This window comes from Lynx rufus, unplaced genomic scaffold (assembly GCF_022079265.1).
Source record: "Lynx rufus isolate CCGP_SWC_20201006 ecotype Redwood Valley unplaced genomic scaffold, mLynRuf1.p SCAF_20, whole genome shotgun sequence".
NCBI lineage: Eukaryota > Metazoa > Chordata > Mammalia > Carnivora > Felidae > Lynx > Lynx rufus.
The window spans coordinates 3,484,796-3,507,562 of record NW_025814835.1 but is presented as its reverse complement, the minus strand read 5'-3'; positions in this window follow the sequence as shown (position 1 = coordinate 3,507,562).

Below are 22,767 nucleotides of genomic sequence, written 5' to 3'. Positions count from 1 at the left end.
ATGCCGGGAAAAATTAGGATACTGGAACTATTTCACTTCAGAGAAATCATTTGATTCGAAGTCTAGCTTTAAACCCGTTCGTTTTCATAATTTTTATCTTGGAACATTAACTTTGATGCAGCCCTTTCTGCAAAGCTCCGCGATGACGAAACTGATCTCCTGGCATGTTTTGCTTGAGGCCTGAGAAAAGCAGGACCCGTGGAGTCAGGGCGGTGGTCATGCAACCTGCACCATGAAGAGTGCACATCACGCTGGGCACCTTGCAAGCATTTCATCAATGAACTGGTGCTTGTTGCAATAAGTTGATTCATTCACTGACATTCAAGAAGACTACTGTTCTCCCAAGCACTCAGTAACATGGCCTAGATGATTACTTTGTGTTGGACCAGAGGTGGTATTAGCTACGTTCTCTCCTTTTGGGTACAAGAAATAAAGACATTTAAAGTTTTTGCTGTCACTCGTTTTTCAGCGAATTCACTCTTTTGTTCAGCAAATGTTTGCTTCCTGTATTGCAATTTACTTTTTCTGCTTTTCATGTGGGCGACCAATCAAAAGTTTATTTGTGTGGGTTCCAAATAATCAATGATACGTATTCCCTGAATCATAAATAAAATATTTCCTACCACCTTTGTCCAGATAGAGTATGAAGTGACAGGGGTGGGGGTGGGGGACAAAAACAGGCCTCGCTATCGATATGGGTTAGCAAGTCATCCGAACTGCAAAAACGTACCCATGGATAGACTGCCAGCCTCAACCAACCCAAACCGGTGAAAAATGGAAGATGCAAATCTACTAGCCCCTTTAAAATTTAGTAACTTAGATAGCCCCGATTATGCCTTTTTCCCCCCAGAAATATCTGGGAACTAGTCTCCATTTCCTTTCAAGAGTTACAAAAATAGTGATTTTGTTTATCAATATTTGCTTTGGAGTTACAAGTTTCAATAGCTACAACATTGAAATAATATTAATCCTATCTATATTATGTCTATGGCAAGGGCAAAAAAGAGAATAGGCACAAAAAAGTGTTTTAAAATGATATTTTGATGGGCACCTAGGTGGCTCAGTCGGTTAAGCGTCCGACTTTGGCTCAGGTCATGATCTCGCGGTCCGTGAGTTTGAGCCCCGCGTCGGGCTCTGTGCTGACAGCTCAGGGCCTGGAGCCTGTTTCAGATTCTGTGTCTCCCTCTCTCTGACCCTCCCCTGTTCATGCTCTGTCTCTCTCTGTCTCAAAAATAAAACGTTAAAAAAAAATTTTTAATAAAATAAAATAAAATAAAATAAAATAAAATAAAATAAAATGATATTTTTAGGGGCGCCCGAGTGGCTCAGTCAGTTAAGCATCCAACTCTTGATTTTGGCTCAGGTCGTGATCTCACGGTTCCTGAGTTTGAGCCCCGTGTCGGGCTCTGCACTGAAAGTGTAGGACCTGCTTGGGATTCTCTCTCTCTCCTTTCATATTGGTTCCGGTCATGATCTCATGGTTCGTGGGATCGAGCCCCACATTGGGCTTCTGTCAGTACAGAGCCTGCTTGGGCTTCTCTCTCTCTCTCCCTCTCTCTGTCCATTCCCCACTTGCACTGTCTCTGTGTTTCTCAAAATAAATAAAAATTAAGGTTAAAAAATTAAAAGGTGGTAAGGTTTTAAATCAGTACATTAGTAAAACAGGTACATAAAGTATTATTACTTTAGTTATTTTCAGAACATCATCGTCAAAAGCATATTTTTTTTTCAACGTTTATTTATTTTTGGGACAGAGAGAGACAGAGCATGAACGGGGGAGGGGCAGAGAGAGAGGGAGACACAGAATCGGAAACAGGCTCCAGGCTCTGAGCCATCAGCCCAGAGCCTGACGCGGGGCTCGAACTCACGGACCGCGAGATCGTGACCTGGCTGAAGTCGGACGCTTAACCGACTGCGCCACCCAGGCGCCCCAAAAGCATATTTTTCTAATTAATCTTCCTTTCCCATGGACAATTTATTAGTCAAAAATTGTAAGTTTATACGTAAAACATATACTAGAAAGGGAAAGGCATGTATTTTCAAATATAAATAACAAACAACCATAAATAGACTAGGCTTAGTTTAGCGACTTCCTTCTCCTAGTTACAAGTGTGTCGCAGATGATGTCTGCGTCAGCATGATCCCGAACAATGTGCAACTTTCAATTTTCTAGGTGTTTGGCATTATGTACAGAAAACACGAATTTCTCGTTCACTGCCTATGAAGATACACTCGGCTGTACGCTGTTGCCATCAGAGTAGATGAGAAATATTAGTCGCTGCTTTGTAATCACTCTGGCTCTTTGGAGAAAAGATGTGCAAAACCATAGAACCATTACCTGGTCCGAGTTTCAAATTTCAGAAACTGTGGGTGTCGTAAAGAAAAAGAAGGAAGTGGGAAATGCAGCTGCTTAGTAAAAATGGAAATGTCTCCATGTTGGCAGATCTATGTCACATGTGTCCCTCCCTAAGCCAGTTTCTCTGGGTCCCAGGAAAGTGTTCTCATGATCTAATACTGCCCTTCCCAGAGACAAAGGACCAGAAATCCCTTCTGGATGCACGATTATTAACAGCCTCCGCGGGTCTAGGTCACCTTCCCAGATGGGCAGAAGGGACGCGTGTTAGTCCTATGAAGAGCTACGTTTGCTTATTTGTTTCTCCCTATTCTAAGGAGTTTTGCTGTAAAATGGCGATAATTTAACCACAGGGGTATCCGGAGACCAACCCCAATGCCAACAACCCTGCTTAATTTTTTTTTCTTTGACCATAGAAATCTTTACTTGCTCTATGGGTTGTTATTAATCGTGCTCACTTTTAAAGATAATTGACTTTTAATACATTGTCAATGCAATTCTCTAGGGTGCATGAGAAGTGATATATCTCGTGCGCATCCGTCTAGCGCCATTTCCTGATTCTGGAGCACCTTCCTAATATTTCTGCTTTTAGCTAAGGGAAGTGACCTAAAGTAAAGATGTGTAATGTACACCCTGATCAGTGTTGTAACTCGCAAATGTCTTTGGGGTCACTGCATTAAAATGGTGCCAGAGAGTAATGGCTGTGTAGTATCAGCTTTAGGGCTCTTCCGTTGGCATCTTATTTAGTTCTTACCTGGCTTGTGCTGCCAGGGACGAGGCTCTCCTCTCTGGGGAAGGGAGGGGGGATGGATATTTCAGAGAACCAAATAGCCTCTCCGAGAGACTCATAAAGCTACAGCTGTAAAAAGGGTCTGCTATTTAAGGCACTTAACTGGTTGCCCACCACCTTCCTATTTGCTTAGGTGTGTGGAATAAAATTTATCGTGTCTAGAAAGCACCATTAATGCTTCCATATTAGATGAGTCACATGGAATGACTTTTTTGTAACAATGGGATCCAACATTAACAGTACTGTGTGGTTCAGCATAATACCTGGGAATAGGTTACCTCCCTCCACCCCGCCAGTAATTTTTCCATAGAAATAGAGAGCAGCACTTGGGAACACAAAGGATATTACTGTTCTGATTTGCCCACACATTGGTAGAATGGCACGTTCCCGGTAAGAGGTTCTAGCTAGAAGCTGACTTCTATAAGATGTCTTCAGATTAGGTGGACCAGTTCATGAATAACCTTTAGTAACTAAAGCAAAATAAAAATTTTCCCCCTCACAAATTAGGAGCTTCAATAAAGTCTGATGGGTGAGTTATTCTATTTGCTCTATCCTGAGATTTATCTGTTAAATGTAGACCTCTCTGTGCATATAAGAAAACAGTGAATGTGAGGGGAAATGTGGACATAACGACAGCACATAGATATACATACATCAGAAGCATCTCAGTGCTAGAGCCACTAAGCTGATCCAATGAGAGTTTGGATGAGAACATTTGGACCAAGGGGAATCCCATCTATCCCGTTTGCATTGGAGAATATTAGGGATTTGGGGGCATCGTTCAAACTACTGGTATGAATATGTGTATGACAGGTTCAAAGACAGAAGGGAATCTGGAATAAAATTTAACAGGTCAAAGAGCCACACTGGTTGGTGTTTATGGACTTAGGAATATTTCATCCTGTTCCACTTAAGACATTGTTTTCCTAGAAATGAAACACAGGTCTTGTTTTCAGAAATCATATGAATTTAAGCTACAGTGAACTTTTATTATCCAGGATTTGAAGGAGTAAGGGTGAAGGTGTATGCAGAAAGTGCGTGTGCTTTGGGAAAAGATGTAGCCAAAAGAAAAAAAAACACACACACCCCGAGAAACAAGCTAATTGAGGTTGATGTTGGTCTGCTACATACTTGTACTATGTGTACACAGCTAGTTCAAGGCTGAAGTAAAGCTCCCCTGGAAATAACTGGACACACAGTGGAGGTGAAAATGGACATTATTGGCATGCTTCTCGATGCCTGGATTCCACGAGTGAGAGAAAATCGGCTAGACCTTTAAGGAAGGTCCAGTCAGGTAAAGCAGAGGTTGATTGGAACACTACACATGGTTCTAGGTGACATCTATCGTAGGTAAAATAATTTCATTAGAAATAAATTATTTGGCTGGCTTAGTTCGAATTTGTCCTTTTCCGATTAAATACATGAACGACAATACGCGACCGATACGAGCTATAGATGCACTTCAGATCTCACTGAGCCTCTGTGTGAAGAAAGTCATAAAATTATTCTCCACTATTGCCAAATCCTGTGGCATCTACGCTAAACAGCTGGCGGCTGCCACTCAGGGGCTGAGAAACAGGCCAAGGGCTTGCTTTATCCAACACGTTTTGCGTCCCTTGAGTAGACGGCCTGAAATCTGATCTGTACCCACCCTTCAGTTTCTGTCCCTCTGGATCCAGGAGCAATGTTCTCATGATGGAGCCTTACTCCTCCCAGAGACAAGAGGAGCCCGCCTTGCAGCCACTCGCTGGTGGAACTTCTACATTATCCTGGAATTCTCACAGTTCTTAAAGGGACTCTCCACCCGATCAATCTTTCTGTGATGCGATGCAGGAAGAGCTTTGTGAACACTTTGTGAAGTTTCAGAGACATGGAAGCATGCCATTCTCATAAAATGATCATTTGGGTTTATTTCTGAAGCAATCATCACACATGTTATTCACAAGCCGTTTCTGATGCATTAAAATATTTATTTAAAAGGTTCACTGTGAGCCAACGGCCCTCTCTCTAGAACAGTCTGCACTAACGGGGAAAATGTCCGCAGCTGTCTCAGGTATTGTCAGGAGTGGTTGATTATGTGTATCACCATAAAGTATGTTTATAAATTATGTTTATTGTGTTATAATTAGTAGTGCTAACAGTGCATAATATCAATAAGGCAATTAAATATGTAAATAATAAATAATGGCAATATTAATGCCACCAAGGAGCAGTGCTCAATAGCATCATGTCTACTCGGTCAGCTGAGGGCCACATTTCTCATTATTTCACTGGGAAGACATGGAACAGAGCCAGTCATTGGCTTAATGAACACACAGCCCAGTGCAAAGGTTGAACACAGCCTTGCGTGATGGCTGGAAAAGTGAGACTCGCAGGTTGTTTTCCCAGGAAATGGGGAAATGCTACACGGTCCGTCTGGTTTCACAAAGCAGTGAATTTTCGGAAATTTGAAAAGTAGATTGAGGATGGGGAGGAGACCTCTTTAGCTTCTCATTTTCAATGATGCCTGTTAAAATTTCCCCACACAGCTGCCTCCATATTCTCACTAAAGGCCTATGGGAATGTAGAAAAGAATATAGAGATCCAAAAGCGCCACAAAAATAAGGGCTCTCAGATAATTTATAGACTGCATCTTGGAAAACCTTTCTGCTGGTTCCCTGCCAGTGAAGCCGGATTAAAGGACACAGTTGACGGGAGGACCTTACGAATCTCGGGTGGACTCATCCACTACCCTCCCAGACTGAAAACGGGGAGCCACATTCAATGAGGCCCGAGGGCGGGTCTGCATAGACCATTCCTTTGTCTGGAGGTAAAAATCTCTGCAAGAGGTAAGAAATGGAATATTCGGAATGTGAAAAGAAAAGGCAGCACACTAAAATATATTTCTAATGGGAAATAAAATTAATTTTAGAAAACTTTTAGACATCTTTTCAGTGGTACAGTCAGGCAATGGGAGTGGAATGTCAAAGCTGGAAGATTAAATATACCAGGATGTGATGAATGGGAGACAAGGACGGGTGGAAGGGTTGTAAGAGGCCAAACACACAAAACCAGAATGAACATTGATGCTGCAGGCAGCAAATTTCAGAAATATCAGAACCAGAAAATTGAATTGTTAGTATGGAGGGTAACTTTGAGAATCTGCTCAAGAGGCGAAAACAGTAATGTTAAGGGATAGAAAAGTCTTGGATGTGACAAGATGCCCAGACTAAAATAGTAGTTTTCGGAACTACAACAACAAAAAGAAATGAGGAGGAAATCTACCAAAGGCACAGCTGAGGAAATATTTCTGGATTGAAATAAGAGCTGGTTGTGTAGATCACCATGTCACGAGGTCTCAACCATGTAAAGGGTCCATTATGAAAGGCCTGTTCCCTTTCATAAGGCTCCACTCTTCAATATGAGCCAAGGACAAACAGAAAATCGAAGAAAGCTTTCAAAATGGGAGACAAAGACCAACATGTACAAACATTTAAAAAGAATCTTGGAGGAAAAAGAGATTGAGATTGAAGAAAACTGAAGAAAGAAATTACTGGTATCCTTAGGGAGGTATGAGAACGTATTCTATTCATGAAACAAGAGCAGGATGCAATAAAAACAGAACATTCCAAGGCCGGAAAACCTCTGTTGAAAATTAGAAATGTGATAAACAGTAGATAAGAACTTAGTGAGTGGATTAAAAAACAAACCTGAAAAGATAACAAAATACAGTACACACACACACACACACACACACACACACACACTGAGACAAAGAATATGGGAAGATTAGCAGGCAGTCCAGGACCTGCCACATCAGAGTAAGTCTTCACTCCTACAATGAAGTTCCAAAGGGCAGGAAAAATATTTGGAAAGAAATAAACCAAGATATATATATATATATATATATATATATATATATATAGTTTTTAATTTCTTTGAATCAAAGATATGAGTTTCTAGTTTGGGCCACCAAGTGCCTAGCACTATGGATGAAAACAACCTCATGACAAGGCAAGGTATCAAGAAATTTGGGAAAATGGGGACAAAGAAAAGACCCTACACAATTACAGAAGGAGAAAAAAAAGGTGACTCATGCAGAATGCCGAGAATGAGAAAGGCATTGGACTTTTCAATAGCAACTTGAGATACTAAAATTAATGGACAATTACCTTAAATTACCAGGGAAAATGACTTCCAACCCAGGATTCTGTACTCATTAAACCACTAATCATGTATGAGATAAGAATAAAGACATTTTAAACCACGCAAGATCTCAAAAAGCAGCACAGTGGAGCCAAGAAATCTTTGGTCATTTCAATAAAGTAATGACAATGGTAAAAAATGAAAACAGTAATTTTTTAAGATGCGAACTAAAAAACTAACTTAGATACACAGGCCAGGCACTCAATCTATTTTCTAAATCTGGCATATAACTTATATCAAAACCAGGGGAAAATACTACAAAAAGAAGAGAAAGAATTAAACTGACGTCTCACTTATAAATATGACTGAGAAATTCTAAAGTGACCCTTAAAAAGAAAATGTAACAATAGCTTCTAACAATGATCCTTCTGAACCAAGCAGGATTTATTCAAGGAGTGCAAACAAAGGTTAATTATTGGCAGTTTGTTAACATAACGATCGGATGTTTAGGCAGGTTGAAAATGCCATGGAGTTGTACTGAAGTTGCTAGAATTGTCATTGTGCCAGAAACCACACACCCACCTTGAAGACCCTTAGGGTCAAATGGAAAAGTGAAGCCCAGGTTTCCTTTTGCGACAGTTTCCCAGGACACACCGGAAGCAAGGATGGAGGCGGTCCACCGGTGGCCTCACCAGCCTGCTGACCATCCCAGCTGCTGTGTCTCCACCCTCACGTCCTTCTCCCCGCCCTCAGCCTGGCCACCCTGTCCCCTAGCCCTTCCTTGGTCATGCCAAGGATGCTCCCACCCGGGGCCTTTGTTCTGCACTCCCCCTGCTCTGAATGTCCTTCCCCCCCCCCACGAACCTGCCCCGATTTCCAATGGTGACCTCCACATTCACCCTGCCTGGGCGCTTCGACATCCACACACCCCTCAGATCCCGTCCATATCACCGAGTCTCTAATTATTCTTGGCTTCCTGGTTAGAACTACTCACTCACCCTACTTCACACCTCCAGATATTCTGAATCAGGGCTTTTTCTTTGTTCTCCATATGCACCCCAAATCTGTTTTACCTCCATTACAAAAAAAATCATTTCCTTATAGGTCTACAGAAGTACATTTGCTGTAGTATCCCCCTCTGTATGTTTGTTTTCTTGTTATTCGTTCTCCTATGAAATAGTCACCTGTTTCTCAAGAGAAAGAATGACTGATGAACTTCATGAGCTTCCCAGGGCCAATGGGCACCCAGCTGCACTCATGATGGGCATGTTCACGGAAAGGGGTCTCTCCCTGCTGACTGCCTCTTCTGGAGCATTTGCTAGCATCTTACCTAAAGTTTCCTTGGTTATCTGAATCCCGGAGGGAACTCTTCCCCTGAAAAGAATGCTCACTGTCAGACCCTCAGCTACTTCTATAGCTACTTGTATCATTTCTCTATTTTTGGACTGGGCTGAACTATCAAACAGCTCCCACATATAAACTGAAGGAACAGAACATTCAGTTACCTCGCTGTATTTTTCTAGATGTGTTAGCGATGCCAAAGGCCTAGACGCAGCTCTAAGCTCCCGCCTGGGGTACCCGTTGGGACCAGGAGGTGAGCTAAACACTCCTGAGAAAGTACCTGCTTGGGACACAGGGCACACAGGGAGGCAGAGGTTGGGTTTAACTGAGGATGGTTACCTATAGCTGCCGTGTTGACTACTATTTGCTCAACGAGGAGCCACTTTTAGTCCCACTCTACCCAATCTCAAAAGCCAGGGATGTGTGGGGCAGCAGATGGAAAGACCAACAGGAAAAAGTTAGCAACATACCCATCTGTCTTCTCCGATGATCTGATTTCCAGCCAGCCTACTCACTTTAAATGGGTCACTCTTAAACCCAAAGAGAAAATACGTGGTCCAAGTCTCAAGGGCTCCACGGGAAGGTTCTGGAGAGTAACGATGTAGGCACGTAAGGGTGTCCGTGGGTAAGTTCTGCATAGTGATGAGACAACGGAAGTAAGCCACTGATGAGGGTGGTCCTCGTTTCTGCTCATCCCCCCAGTCTCCTCTGCCAAAGCCCCCGGGGCTGAGTCCTGGTCCCCCTCTTTGGGCATCCAAACTCACACCCTGGGGATCATAGCCACCGTGTGGCTTAAACCCAACCCACAGGCCACAATTCCTAACCGTGCGTCAACTGCCCCAACCTCTCTCCCTAATCCCAGATGTACACCCAGCTGCCAACTCAGAATCTCCACTCGCGGGTCTCAAAGTCGCCTCAAATGTGGCACACCCGCGACTGGATTTCTGATCCCTTCCTGAACAAGCCTCCGAAGCTGTCACCTTCTGCTTATGAGCCAGCAGCGAACTGTATTCCTCCAGGTGCCCAGGGCAGACCCCTCAGGGTCACTCTTGTCTCATTCCCTCCCCTAACCCTTCACATCAGCAAACCCTGTCCCCAGTGCAGCACGTGCGACACGTCACCAGCCACGACCACTTCTCACCTGAAATCAGATCCTCTTGCAAAGCACCAGCCACATCCTTACAGCAGAGGGCAGCGCCCTGTGTGCTCGTCCACCCCTTCTCTAGCGGGCTGCCCCTCCCCCTCTACTCCTCACTCCTGCCTCCGTGCCCAGTCCTCAGGGCCTCTGCATGGACGGCCCCCTCTGACTGGAACTCCCTTCCCCAGAAACCTGCACCTCCCTCCCTTGTCCTTGCAAACATAATCCCCCACCCACCCCACCCTGATCTGGCCTTCTTTTCCAAAGCGCTGGCCGCCTTCTAACATACGATGTCATTTTTCCACTTACATTCTAGCTACTTATTGCTCGGTTGGGTCTCAGCACCCCGCAGAGTCTAAGCCCTGTGAGGACAGTGATTCCCACTCCTGTTTCCTCTGTCCCTGACGAATCCCAAGGCACCCACAACAGTGCTGGCTCATGGTAGGTGCTCTGTGTCTGCTTAATGAGGGAGCGTAGCTTCCGCAGCCAAGGTCTGTATTTCAAGCGACAGCATTTTAATCATCAAAAGCACAAAGACTCTAGGACGGGAGGATCTTAATACTAGAAAACAACCCGCTCGGTGTGCGTGAACTTGGGACTTGAAGAAAGTGCTTCTGGTAGAAAAGAATGTCGTAGGACCAGAATAAAAGGGTTTTGCAGCAGGCACCCTGCGGGCTCGGCCAACACGCTTCTGACAGTGATGTGGTGATGTCAGCACTCTGTCCGGTAACGGACCACTGCACAGGTGTGGCGGGGCATGGTGCCACACTGTGTTGTCCGTGGGGCATGTTTAAGCTCTTGTACCACAGGATGTAGCTCCATTCTGGCTGCATTTTCTAACCTCGTCCGGATATTCCACTTTGCCCCCAAAGTCACTGTCTTTTGTTTTGTTTTCCACCCCGTGTTTGCCTGTTTAGCTCTGACAAATGTGGAAGCGGGATGGTCCAGATTGCTCAGCCAGGGCTCCCGGCCTTGACCTAGAGCCACTCATCCAACACGATAGAGGTTGTGCGAGCACCTGGTCAGGTGAGCTGCCAAGAACACTTAACTCCTAGGACGATGCCTTTTTATTCCTCATTCATTAGTCAGAAAACGTCTTGACTTTTCTCCCACAGAGCAGACATGAGCATCGGTCGGGTGACTGTAAGAGATAAAATTCTAGATTCTACCCTCTAAAATGTGGATCTTCTTGTTTCCAGATCACAACATATGAGGGACAGGAAATACTAGGCAGAGAGAATGTGGACTAGTACCTTGAACTTAGTTAATTGTTTTTTAATGTTTATTTTTGAGAGGCAGGGAGACAGAGTGTGAGTGGGGGAGGGGCAGAGAGAGAGAGAGAGAGAGAGGGAGACACAGAATCTGAAGCAGGATCCAGGCTCCGAGCTGTCAGCACAGAGCCCGATGTGGGGCTCAAACCCACAGCTCAGGAGGTGATGACATGAGCCAAAGTTGGACGCTCAACTGACTGATCCACAGAGGCACCCCTATTACCTTGACCTTCATAAGAAGTAAAAGAGAAAATCCCTTTAGAAGCAGACTAATAAATCCAAAATATCAGCTGCCTGGTGTTGTTTGGTATGGAGGCAAATAGGATAGTTTCCAGGGCATCACTGAATTTGATAATGTGGATAACCATAGCAATAAGTCTATGTTCTATGCTCTCTTTAGGAAGGCGGGAATTCATAGAATATATTTTATGAATAATTCCACCTAAAATTATTTTTAAACTTCAGCTATCTGGAAATTTCACAATGTCACCACGCCAGGAAGGAGCACATTGAATGTTGCTTGGAGGTTTAATATCTCGACATCAAAGTCTCTGAATTATTTTGTCTTTGAAAATCAAGTCTCCAAAGCTTCAAAAATTTCTATCTTTGTTAGAACTTTGGGAAAACGTTTAAGGGGCCCTTGTAATTAGATCTTTTTTTCCTTTCACAGAGACTCCTTTCTAATTCACAAGCATTGACCATGTAAATTCACGACAAGGCTAATACTCTTACGGTCATAAATGCAAAATGGTTTCGGCAGAACGGAGAGAGGTCACTACTCGATGCGTCACAACCTGTGGAATGTTCTGCCCCATATGTTTTGGATATCTTTCTCTGAGACTCCACTAGAAATTTATCAGTTGAAAGGAAGTTGATCATAACAGCAAGATGGCTAGCTGTATGCGCGAGGACGCGTGTGCTCAGAGCTGTCGGGGCTCACGATCTCGGCTGACCTCACGGAAATCAGAGATGCGTGAAGTCAAACCCTCTGTCCTGCCGCAGTTTGCTAAGGGGTCGTGTCCCTCCTCCTGTCGCTGTGCTCCTGGCTGCAGAGTGCACGATGCAGGTACCCCCTTAGTTCCTATTGCTCACGATACGTCACCGTCTTCCGCCAGGAAACAAACACGCACATCTCCAAAGTTGTTTGAACCACCCGAGAAGGTCAAAGTTAGGATAATTACAGTCACCCGACCGATGTTCAGACGCTCACATTCCCAGATGAATCCATAACTAACTCTATGTGATGGCAGTTTCACATTATTCTTGCGTTTGCCAGCCTGCAATGTCATTCCAGATGGCAAACACAGAAATAGCATGAAAAATTTCCTCCTGAAATGCACTCTTTGAAAGTGTTCTGTTAGCCCGCTCACAGATCAAGATGTTCCAACATTTCAATCCTCATGAGCATAAGTGATATGCCCCCTCTCCTTAAAAAAAAAAAAAAAAAAAAAAAAAAAGCCAGAGACTCAAATGCTTCATTACAGCAACTTGCTGGTTGTTATTAATGTCATTATTGGTGGTTCATGAAAGTTCTCTCTCCCACCCCTAAGGAAATCCCCCCTGCTTTATTCCTGGAAGCTGCATTCATCACGGTGGGAGGATCTCCAGAGCAATAGAAACGTAAAGGTGTCAGTTGTTAACACAAAAGTGAAAGTGCTTAAACTTGATTACCTTGTTTAATGAAGTGTCGCATTTATTTACAACATGACATGATGAATCGTGTTCCAGCTACCGTAAATCAGCTTATAAAAATGGACAAATGGTTCAATGGAGTGATGCATTTGCAAATTTGAAACAAGGAGATCTGAACCCATTCTGACATGTCCCACGTGAAAAAAACCCAAACAATGCCATTTTGAGATCGGCCCAGGAATTACACTTGATGAGTGGATTCTTAAAACCTTTTCTGTTCTTCAACCGCAGAGGCCCTGCCTTCTATCTCGGCCTCAGTTTGCATCTCGCTGGGGCTGGGAACCTCCTTCTCTTCAACCTTCTCAACGTCTGCAGCTCCCAGCCCAGCCCTGTGGCTCCACGGCTCCCCCAGGCGAGGCGGAAAGTCACCGCGGTGTCTGACAGCTGGACAGGATTGGCAGGGGCCCCGGCTACTCTTGTTCAGCTTTTCTTTTCTTTTGTCACCTGCTGGATGGGAAACGAGGAGAAGCCCCTGGGATCACAGGGCAAATGCCCTCAGCTGCCTGGAGTGAATTCAAATCTGTATTCATCATGGGCTTCTCCAGGGAAGAAGCCAAGTCTCTGATGTGCAGAAAGAACAGCGTGCAGTTGGAGGCTGGGACTGGGGGGGGGGTGGGCACCAGGGGTCCCCTTCTCCCTTCCCTCCCTGTGGGACGGACTCTGGGCCACAGCAGTGGTGCGGCAGGGGGAAGAGAGGCGGGGCTGGCTGGTGTGGACAGCCTTGTCCGTTACCAAATGCCGTGGTTCCTGAACCTCACTCTTTGAGGAGTGGGACTGGAGTGACAGAGGGAGAGCCTCTGACCTAAGCAGGTGGACGCATTCAAAGTGACAAGATACACTCCCAAGTTGACACTCAGTGAGTCACATGTTTGCAAAACAGGACGTCTGCTTGGGGATCCATAAGGGAACGCGGCACAGAAGGGGAAGGAAGAACACTGGTAAAAATGTGTTTATTGGTTATTATTTGTCACAACCACCGGTGGGTGAGGAGCGATGGGTGCTTTTCAGAGTTTATTTCCCCGGGTAAACTAGACCTGACTCCGTCCGATGGAGGGAAATGGCTTGCCAGTTTGGGGTAGAAGTCTTGTTTTCATAATTCAGCCCTATCACTAATCGAGTGACCTGGACAAACGACCCGTTTTCTCATCTACAGATAAGGGACACTGACACCTGGCTTTCCAACATCGTAGTGACAGTTCATGGAGAAAAGGAACTCCCATAGGGCTGGGCACAGCCAGTCATTCGTTAAATGGGACTTTCTTCCCTCCCTCCCTCCCTCCTTCCTTCCTTCCCTTCTTCCTCCCTCCCACCCTCCCTCCTCCTTCCTCCCTCCTTCCCTCCTTCTTTCTTGCCTTCCTTCCCCCCTCCCCTGTCTTTTTTCTCCCCTGTTGGAATCTACAAGTCTCCTTTTTGCCAGCATGTCACTTGAACACATCACGCAGACATACAGTCACACAACCCACATTTTTGTGCTCTCTGTATACAGAAAAGTTCTCTCCATGGATTCTAATTGGCTCCCTTTTAATGTATTTCGAGTGTGACTCATAGGGGAAAAAAAAGCAAGATGCACTTAAATTTAAGCCTCTAGGAAGATAGTTTACAGAGCTCTTGATTTCGGTTACAAAAGGTAAATACAAGCTTCAGATCCTGTCTTTCTGGATTTTCTCACCAGGCAAACAGATAAGCTAACCCTTGGGTCTTTGAGGCCCGGGGGGGAGGGGGGGGGGAAGAAAAAGAAAGAAAGGGGGAATTTGAAGCCATTTTGGACTTTTAAACAGGAGCCACACCTCCATTTCAAGCAGGGAATTGGGTGAGAATCTGGTGGCGCGAATCCATGGGAAGAAGCAGCCAGAATGGGTTTTCAGGCTGAGAACCTAAGCGTCCTGGGTAGCTCGGTGATAACCCAACACCAAGAGGCCCCGTTTTGTTCCGGACTGGGGGGCCCTGGGCTGCCGAGCCGCGTGGCAGGGTGGGTGGGAGGCGGGGCAGGGTTTCCCGGGCGAGCAGCACCCACCGTGCCCCCCTCCCCCCACGCCGTCGTCCTCACTGGGGCACCAGGGCCCGGAAAAGGACCACGACCCCGAGCCCCGGAGGCTCCGATTCCACGGCGGGGCTGCCCTGTACCAACCAGAAGCCCGGCTGGTTCGTCTCCTCGGTAACTTGGAGGAAACCCCTGCTCAGATCTGTTGCCCCATCCAAAATCGAAGACGCTGTTCCCCGAATTCAGAAATCCGTCCCCGGTCTCAGGCCTCACACAGTTGACTTTGGCTGGAAGGAAATCAGTGGCACCGGAGCGCCAGGGTCCTGGGGACGCGCCGCCCGCCTTGCCCTCTGCTCCCGGCCGCCCCGCAGAACGGCCAGCGCCCCCTGGCGGCACTGACACGCAGGCCCGTGACGTGTGGCCTCCGCGGCCGTGGCCGTGGAGGGCGGAGGGCGGCCGGGACGCCCGGTGTGTGTGCGTGTGTGTGTGTGTGTGCGCGCGCGCGCGGAGCGCCAGGTGGGGGTGGGGGCAGGGAGGGACCCCGCGCGTGAACCTGAGCCTGCCCGCCACATCTGCGCGAGGAGCCCTGAGTGACAGGTGTAGACGGGTGCCACATCGGCGGCCAATATGTTATGAGACCATGGTAACAATCGCGCATCTCCAGGGAGCGGGGCTGCTTCCTTCTTCACTATCAGACATGAAAGAAGTAATTTCAGGGGCCAGAAAAGGATCTCTGATAAAAGAAAACATCCCAGCTTCCACGGCACTGGAGTTTGCCCCAGAGCAATAGCTTTGATATGTTGTTGTTTTTTCCCCCCAGTGTCTTTCTTTATGTTTACAATTAATCCATGATTATCTACAAAAAAATATTCTGGCCTATAGGGTGCTACTAGAAAAGAATTGGTTCCTTTCTTTAAAAAACATTCTGTTTTTTTTTTATTGACTTGAATATCATCTATAATAACATTTACATAGTGGTTCACCGTTTGCAAAGAACTTTCACGCACGGAACCTAATTTCGGTTCAGGTCCCTTAATCCTCGCACAAACATGTGAGGTATGAATTACAAGATTATCTCTGTTCTGTAATGAATAATATTAAGTTTCATTCAAAGGACTGCCGAACATGGAATCATCCCCTGAAAATTTCTTGACACCCTTCTGGAGACATTCTCCGGCCGCACCACCTACCCGTGGAAACCGGTGAAGAAATGGCAGGCTGGTTAGAAGCCGTTGAGCTGGGTGGCATTGTCTCTGGTTCTTCGACGAAGGGCTGTTCACAGAAACACGAACGAGGGTGATAGTGGCGGTGGAAATCAGAGCTCTCCGCTCGGGTTCCCTCCTTCCTGGTCTCCCTCTGATTGGAATATTCTCGGTCTCTAAAAATCCGTGGCACAGGGAGAACAAATTTGCAGAAGGGAGGCATCAGCTTTGGTCACAATCGCCCATTCCGTAGGTTTTGAAGGAGAAAGCATCGCAAAGGGTTAAATCTGCACAAGCCCGTTTGCGTACCCAGACCGCTCTTCTGTAAGCCTCGCTCGTTCGTGATTCCTTAAAATTAAAAGCTTGAGACCGTGGTAGCAAAGAAAGAAAGGCAGAGTCCTCGCCCAGGAGCACCTTGGGTTCGGGACATGCTCCATCAGTTGGTACCGAGACCACAGGGCGGCAGGTGCCTCTCGGTCCGGCCTGCTTCCTGGTCTCCGGGCGCCCCAGTACCTCTCCTCTGGCCCCAAACCCACGCAGGCCAGAGCGGCGGGCCGGGGAGGCGCTCTGACAGCCGGAGGGGGAACCCGTGCACCTGCTGACAGATCCCACGTCCATGGAAGAGGCAACCAGCTGGAGCGAAGGGGAGATAAGGTTATCTCAGGCACCTGGAACCCTGTCACGGCTGCACTGGGGCCGTGATGGAAGAGAAGGGCGGTTCTCATTTGGGGAAATGATGGTGGAATCCCATTCTCAGCTGTGAAATAGGTGTGTGACCAGTTTCAAGTCCTGCGACTTTTTTGCTTCGACTCTGGTTGGATCAACGTTGGATTGGGAGAGCAGCATCTGATGAATGCGGGCAGATCTCACCGTGGTGCCTCCCTCTTTCCTCCCCGCGATCACTCAGGAGCAGAGCTTGGCTCTCCCGGGGCGTTAGACGCTGGGAGTACGAACCCCATAGGGCGTCCTTACAAGGCATGTGATGATGCGGTTAGTTAAGTGACCCCAGAGGAGTCCGCTTTCCTCCTAGGCTGAGCTGCTCTAGAGAGGAGGTCCTCGTCATTCTGCGAGTCTGGTCTAGAGAAACAGCAGTTGAGGTGGGAAGGGTGGCAGGGATACCGTCTGGGAGGAGCCGGGGAGCAGGGCTCTGGCATGCTCTCTGTAGGACCAGCGCTGCGGGGACGGGCCTGCCCGGGACAACCCTCCGGGAGGACAGACACTTATCCTGAGATCCACTCCGGTGAGACCTCCCCTTTCAGCCTGCCCAGCGGTTCTAACTCGGGGCAGGGCCGGGGATGCCGATGCCCGCGGGAGACAAGAGGAGGCCTGGGATGGGGAGGGGCTGGGCCCCCTGTCAGGGGGTGCCTCAGCAGAGCCCCTCCCAGAGATGCCTGGAACTGTCCCCTTGCTGGCCTCAAGGGAGGGGCGTGGGCACCTGTGCAGGTGCCCCCAGCTTTCGGCTCCGGGTCTCCCTTGGCATAGGCCCGGCTTCCTTCACTCCCGTCTGCCTGACTTGCCTCCCTCACCGGCCTCCCTGCTCCCTCCCGTCCTTCCTCACTATCACATCCTCCCGGGGGACTGTCACCATGATCCTTCCGTTTCATTTTCAGCCAACTTTCACTTAACCTCCTGGCTCCCGGGACAAGAAAGTGTTTACGGGGCACCTGGGTGGCTCAGTCGGTTGGGCATCTGACCGGCTCAGGTCATGGCCTCTCGAGTCTGTGACTTCGAGCCCCGCGTTGGGCTCTGTGCTGACAGCGCGGAGCCTGCTTGGGATCCTCTCTCTCCCTCTCTCCCTCTGCCCCTCTCCTGTTTCCTCTCTCTCTCAAAATAGATAAATAAATATTTACAAAACAATACTGTTTTTTATCTGTGCTGCTTGGAAAACATTGTCCAAGGGCGTCAGCACGGGGTGGGGGTGGAGGGCCGTCAGCGTGGGAGCAGCTAGCTCCAGAGAGAGCCTCCCGTGTGACCCCGGACCGGCGACCTCACTGGGTCCCAGGGTCTCCACTTGCAAGGTGGGGCAACAGCGGTGCCCGCCTCGTAGGGCTGACGGGCTGCTCGATTCCAGACCCGCGCAGACACCCACAGCAGGGCAGGTGCCTGGTCGGTGCTGCAGGCGTGCTCCCCTTACTTGGGGGGGTCCACCCTCCGGCTTGCATGGCACCGAGGGAGATCTGAGATCCGAATGGCTGCGGACCTGGCCAGGGGGACCAGGCTCAGGCCCCGATGAGGAGGGAGCCCACCCGAGTGACCCAAGCCAGAGTCTGTAGGACGGATCGCGCGGGTTGTGTTGAGTGGACCGTGTATATTGCCCCAAAAGTGCGATCACCTCCAAGGCAGCGCACTATATTTAAGGGGAACATTCATAGTGTCTAAAGGACGTGCCCTTCATAGTTTTGGATCTTTGTGACTTGACATCACTCTCCCTTCAGGCTGAGTAATCTGGCAAACACCCAGTTTTGCACCCCTTGTTGCTTTTATTTAATTAAAAGAAACCACAAAGTGAAAGTGATCCTTCCTTTCTTTTCTTTTCTTTTCTTTTCTTTTCTTTTCTCTTCTCTTCTCTTCTCTTCTCTTCTCTTCTCTTCTTTTCTGTTCCTTTCTTTTCTTTTCTTTTTTTCTTGTTTCCTCCTGTTGGAAACTTCCTCTCACCAGGATCCACTTGGGAAATTTCCATTCCAGGAATTTTTTATGAAGTTGCAAGAGACAAATTGGGTGACTTGAATAAGTTACCATTGTATCTGCTGCTTTGAAGATCACAATACACAGGGTGAGTATTGCATGCTACTTGCCCTGTTCGGGAGGAGAAACTTCATTAGCTGAGACGTGGTGAAACATTTACAGACGCCCAGTCGAGAGGCCATTCTAGACGCACAGGCCGTGTGGCAGGAAACACTTGGCTGACGCCCCGTTCGTCTGCGCGGTGACACCAGACCCTATGATGTGAACAGGAAAACGGGGCCCTACGTTAGAAGACCAGATAGCATGACCTGCTGTACAGTTTGCAAACTTAGGCTTTTTCCCGAGTAGTTCAGTTAGACGCCAACAGGACATATTGAACAGATTTTCAAGTTTGAAAAAACTGTGCATCCCTTCCTGTTTGCAAAGCTGGCCACGCTGACCATTACTGATGACTGGGGAGGCCTTCTTCTTCCCGAGAACAAGGCATTAATTCAGCATCTTGGTAAATCTTCCTTTCGCCCATCTGTGCCTCCTTTCTGGTTTACAACTGCTGTACTCATGCTCTTTGGGGGAGACCGGGGCCTTGCCTCGTTTAAGGGAGATTATTCTGGAGGAACGCGTTTCCCTCTGGGCTGTACCAACGGAACAAGGTTCCCTCCCTACACCAAGATCACTTACAAGCCCTAACCTGGCAAGTCGCCTCCTTTGATGCAGTTGTCCCACCATGGCCAGCAGCTCGGGAATGGATGGCAGTCAAGGACTCACAGACCCATGGGGCTGACCCCCCTCCCCTCTCCATCTAGCAGCATGGAGGTGACTTTGGTGCAGAGACATCAGCCATCCTGTTACCAGCATGGGACGGTGAGCCTTGTGGGAGCCCAGCCTGAGGTTTCTGTGCCAACTACGGAAGCCGCCGGGGGAAGCGGGCTTCAACATCCCCGCTAACTGCCTCTCGGAACCTCCATGTTGCCAAAAAGCTACAACAGTGGAGGGGCCGTGAGAGGAAGAGAAGCACCAGGGGCTGGAAGACCGGGCCTGTTGAGCTCACGCAAACGAGAAGGGGACCCAGGAAGACTGCCATGTGCCACCCCAAAAGAGCAGTGATACCTGCAGGGATGTGGGGCAGAAGATGAAATGACTACGGCGCGCAAACGTGCCGCGGACCGGACATCCACGTCTGTTGACTAGAACCTGCGTCGTCAACGGGCCTCCCTTTCTCTTCTCTGGGGACCGTTGGCGTCCGGGTGCTTCCCTCATGGAGAACGCACCTTCTGTTCCCACTCTGGCTGTTGGACGGGGTGCCTGCTCTTTCCCGGGGCCACTTAGCCGAGCACGTCCAGGCAATAGAAGAACCAGGGCAAAAGCTGGAGCAATTATCTTCCAACCCGTGGGACAAGGTGAGGGGTTCCCTCCCCCCCATCTGTTAGCTGTAGCCCCCTTAGCTCTTCTCACTCCCTTTCTCCCCATCTTGCCCGCCTATGACTGGGGCCACAGCTCGTTCTGTTTCGCGTCCCTCCCTCCCTCCCTCTGCTCAGCATCAACACGCCCCCCGTCCAGTTTTATGTTACTGTCTTCCAACTAACCAGGCAGCGATGCTTTTAAAGATGGGCTGATTTATGGAAAGAAATAAAAACAATCCGAGGGATAATAACAAACAGATTGGAGAGATGGGGGAATTATTAAGGACCAAAGCCCAGGCAGGGTCGTGTGCCATTACACACGGATCGCCCCTCCGCCTGGAAGTCTCCGTGCAAATGTTGGGCGCTTTTCCGCTCTCCACCCCCACCCCCGCACCCCTCCTCTTTTTATCTTCTCAAAAGAAAAATAGGAAGAAAATAATCCACAAAACAGAGCTTTCGTGGCGATGTTTGTTCATGTTTTCGAGAGAGAAAAAAAACCCAGGGCATTGTGTGGAAGAGGCTTCTCTGTGGCGAATCGACAAGGGTTTATTATTCTGAGCTGCATCAATCAAATGTGGCCCTATGAACAGAGAGTAATGTTGGCAAATCATCCTGGGGGCTTTTCTTCTGTGTGTGAGTGGTATCCATCTGTCAGCTGTCAATGCCAGTGAGAGATATACGGGGCTGTCACTTCTCGTCAACCAGCATTTGTGAAGTCTTTCGCAGCTGCTAAACAGCACATCCTGTCCTCAGTGAAGGCCGGCGAGGGCTCAGAGACCGTCGTGCTGGCCGGGCTGAGGGGGAGACAGAGATGTTTGGGCTGCCCTGGGGTAACCGTGTCGACTCGTCAAAGACACGAGTACAAGCCTCATTTGTTTCCTTAAAGGAAAGAAGAAAAAAAAAAAAGAGGGATTGGAAAAAAAAATTGAAAAACCTCTCAAAGGTAATGGAAGTCGACTTTGTCTGCAGAGGGGTCCTGTGCAGTCTGGGGGCCTGTGAAACCCATAAGAGCAAACAAAATTTACATCCCCGTAAATGAATATGTTCGAGGTAGAGATTGGGATACATATTTTTTAAATCAGCAGAATAAAAAGAGGGCATAAGTTTTTTATGGCCTCCCCTAAATAAATTATATTACTACAAAGATGATGCATATGCATAAAAGTTTGCATAATGGAATATGTGCTTACTATGTGTTTGTAATGTGAAAATGAACATCGTGAGCCCTGGCATGGCCGTACTATACTAATGCAGATGTTAAAAACCGGGTTAATTTTTATATGGAAACACTCTATTAATCATGACTCTGGTACTCCAGTGGACATTTCAATATGTTTATTTATAGGGTGACTTCCACTTAATTGAATTATTTTAAAGTAAGCATGGTTTTGGTTTTGTGGTCTTCTGTCTGCAGGAAGTTCTTTGTACAACACCTACCTCAGCAAAACGGCCTCGACTCGCCATTAATTCACTCACTGGTACACAACAAGAAATAAAATGGGGAATTTCAAAGCACTCTTTTGTTGGCGTCTTATTTTAAGGCCCTGCAAAATTTGATTATGTTTTAGTTTTCCTGTGGGTTTGACACAGCTCTCGTTCAGAAAGAAGTCAGATATTTTGGGCTTCCGTACATCATAGATTCTGATTTTATTTTTTTTATTTTATTTATTTTATTTATTTTTACGTTTATTTATTATTGAGAGACAGAGAGACACAGAACATGAGCAGGGGAGGGGCCGAGAGATGGAGAGACACAGAATCTGAAGCAGGGTTCAGGCTCCGAGCTGTCAGCACAGAGCCCGACGTGGGGCTCGAACCCACGAACTGCGAGGTCACGACCTGAGCTGAAGTTGGACGCTTAACCGACTGAGCCACCCAGACGCCCCCCCTTTTTTGTCTCTTTAATTTCATAGATTCTGATTTTAAAGCAGAGAGGGGTAAGGGATTTCTTGGGGAAATGAAGGAGTCTGCTAACGGAGGAGTCTGCAATTGTGAAAAGAGGAAACGAGACAGAGTTCAGTGGCCAGAGACTGCGTAAAAGGGGAGACGTTAAGGCTGCAGCCAGTGAACTCAGAATCATCAGGCACATTGGCTAACATATCTTGGGGTGAAAGCCTGGGATGTAAAACTTATACTTCTGTGATATAAACACGCAGTCTCCATGTGCCCACCAGTGAGGATGTGACTCAGATTGAAGAGGAGAATTGATGGATCGTGCCTACTAAGGCCTTGGGTCTGATTCCAGGGCACCCGGGAAGATAAATTTGAGCCCACAGTTTCAGTATTCAAAGAAGCTATAATGGGGATGTGAAGACCATTGAAATAATAAAAGTTGAATAAACCAAGTACTTACAGAAGTGTTTGCATACAATTGAAGAGAGCCAGGGGAGCCTGGGGGGCTCAGTTGGTTGAGCATCTGACTCTCAATTTTGGCTCAGGTCATCAAGTCCTTTTTGCCAAATAAAGTCCTACTTGCAACCTTGAGGATTCAGAGGATTCGGACATGGCAGTCTTTGGTTGGAAGCTAAGGGGTGGGAAGAAAAGTACCGAAAACATTGGGGTCAAATTATGGGGATTGTTGGATTCCAGGCACAGAATATGGAGACTTTCGAGAGGCAGATAGTTTTGTTTGAGAAATTTTTTCTAATAAAGACCACGGTGCAGGGGTAGAAAGATGAATGAGTTCTCTGACATCAGAGATGTAGAAGCAAATATGGGTGACAAGCCCGGATAGAATTTGAAGATTCTCCCAGTTGTGTGATTCTAAAGTACTTTTGTTGTCACAAAAT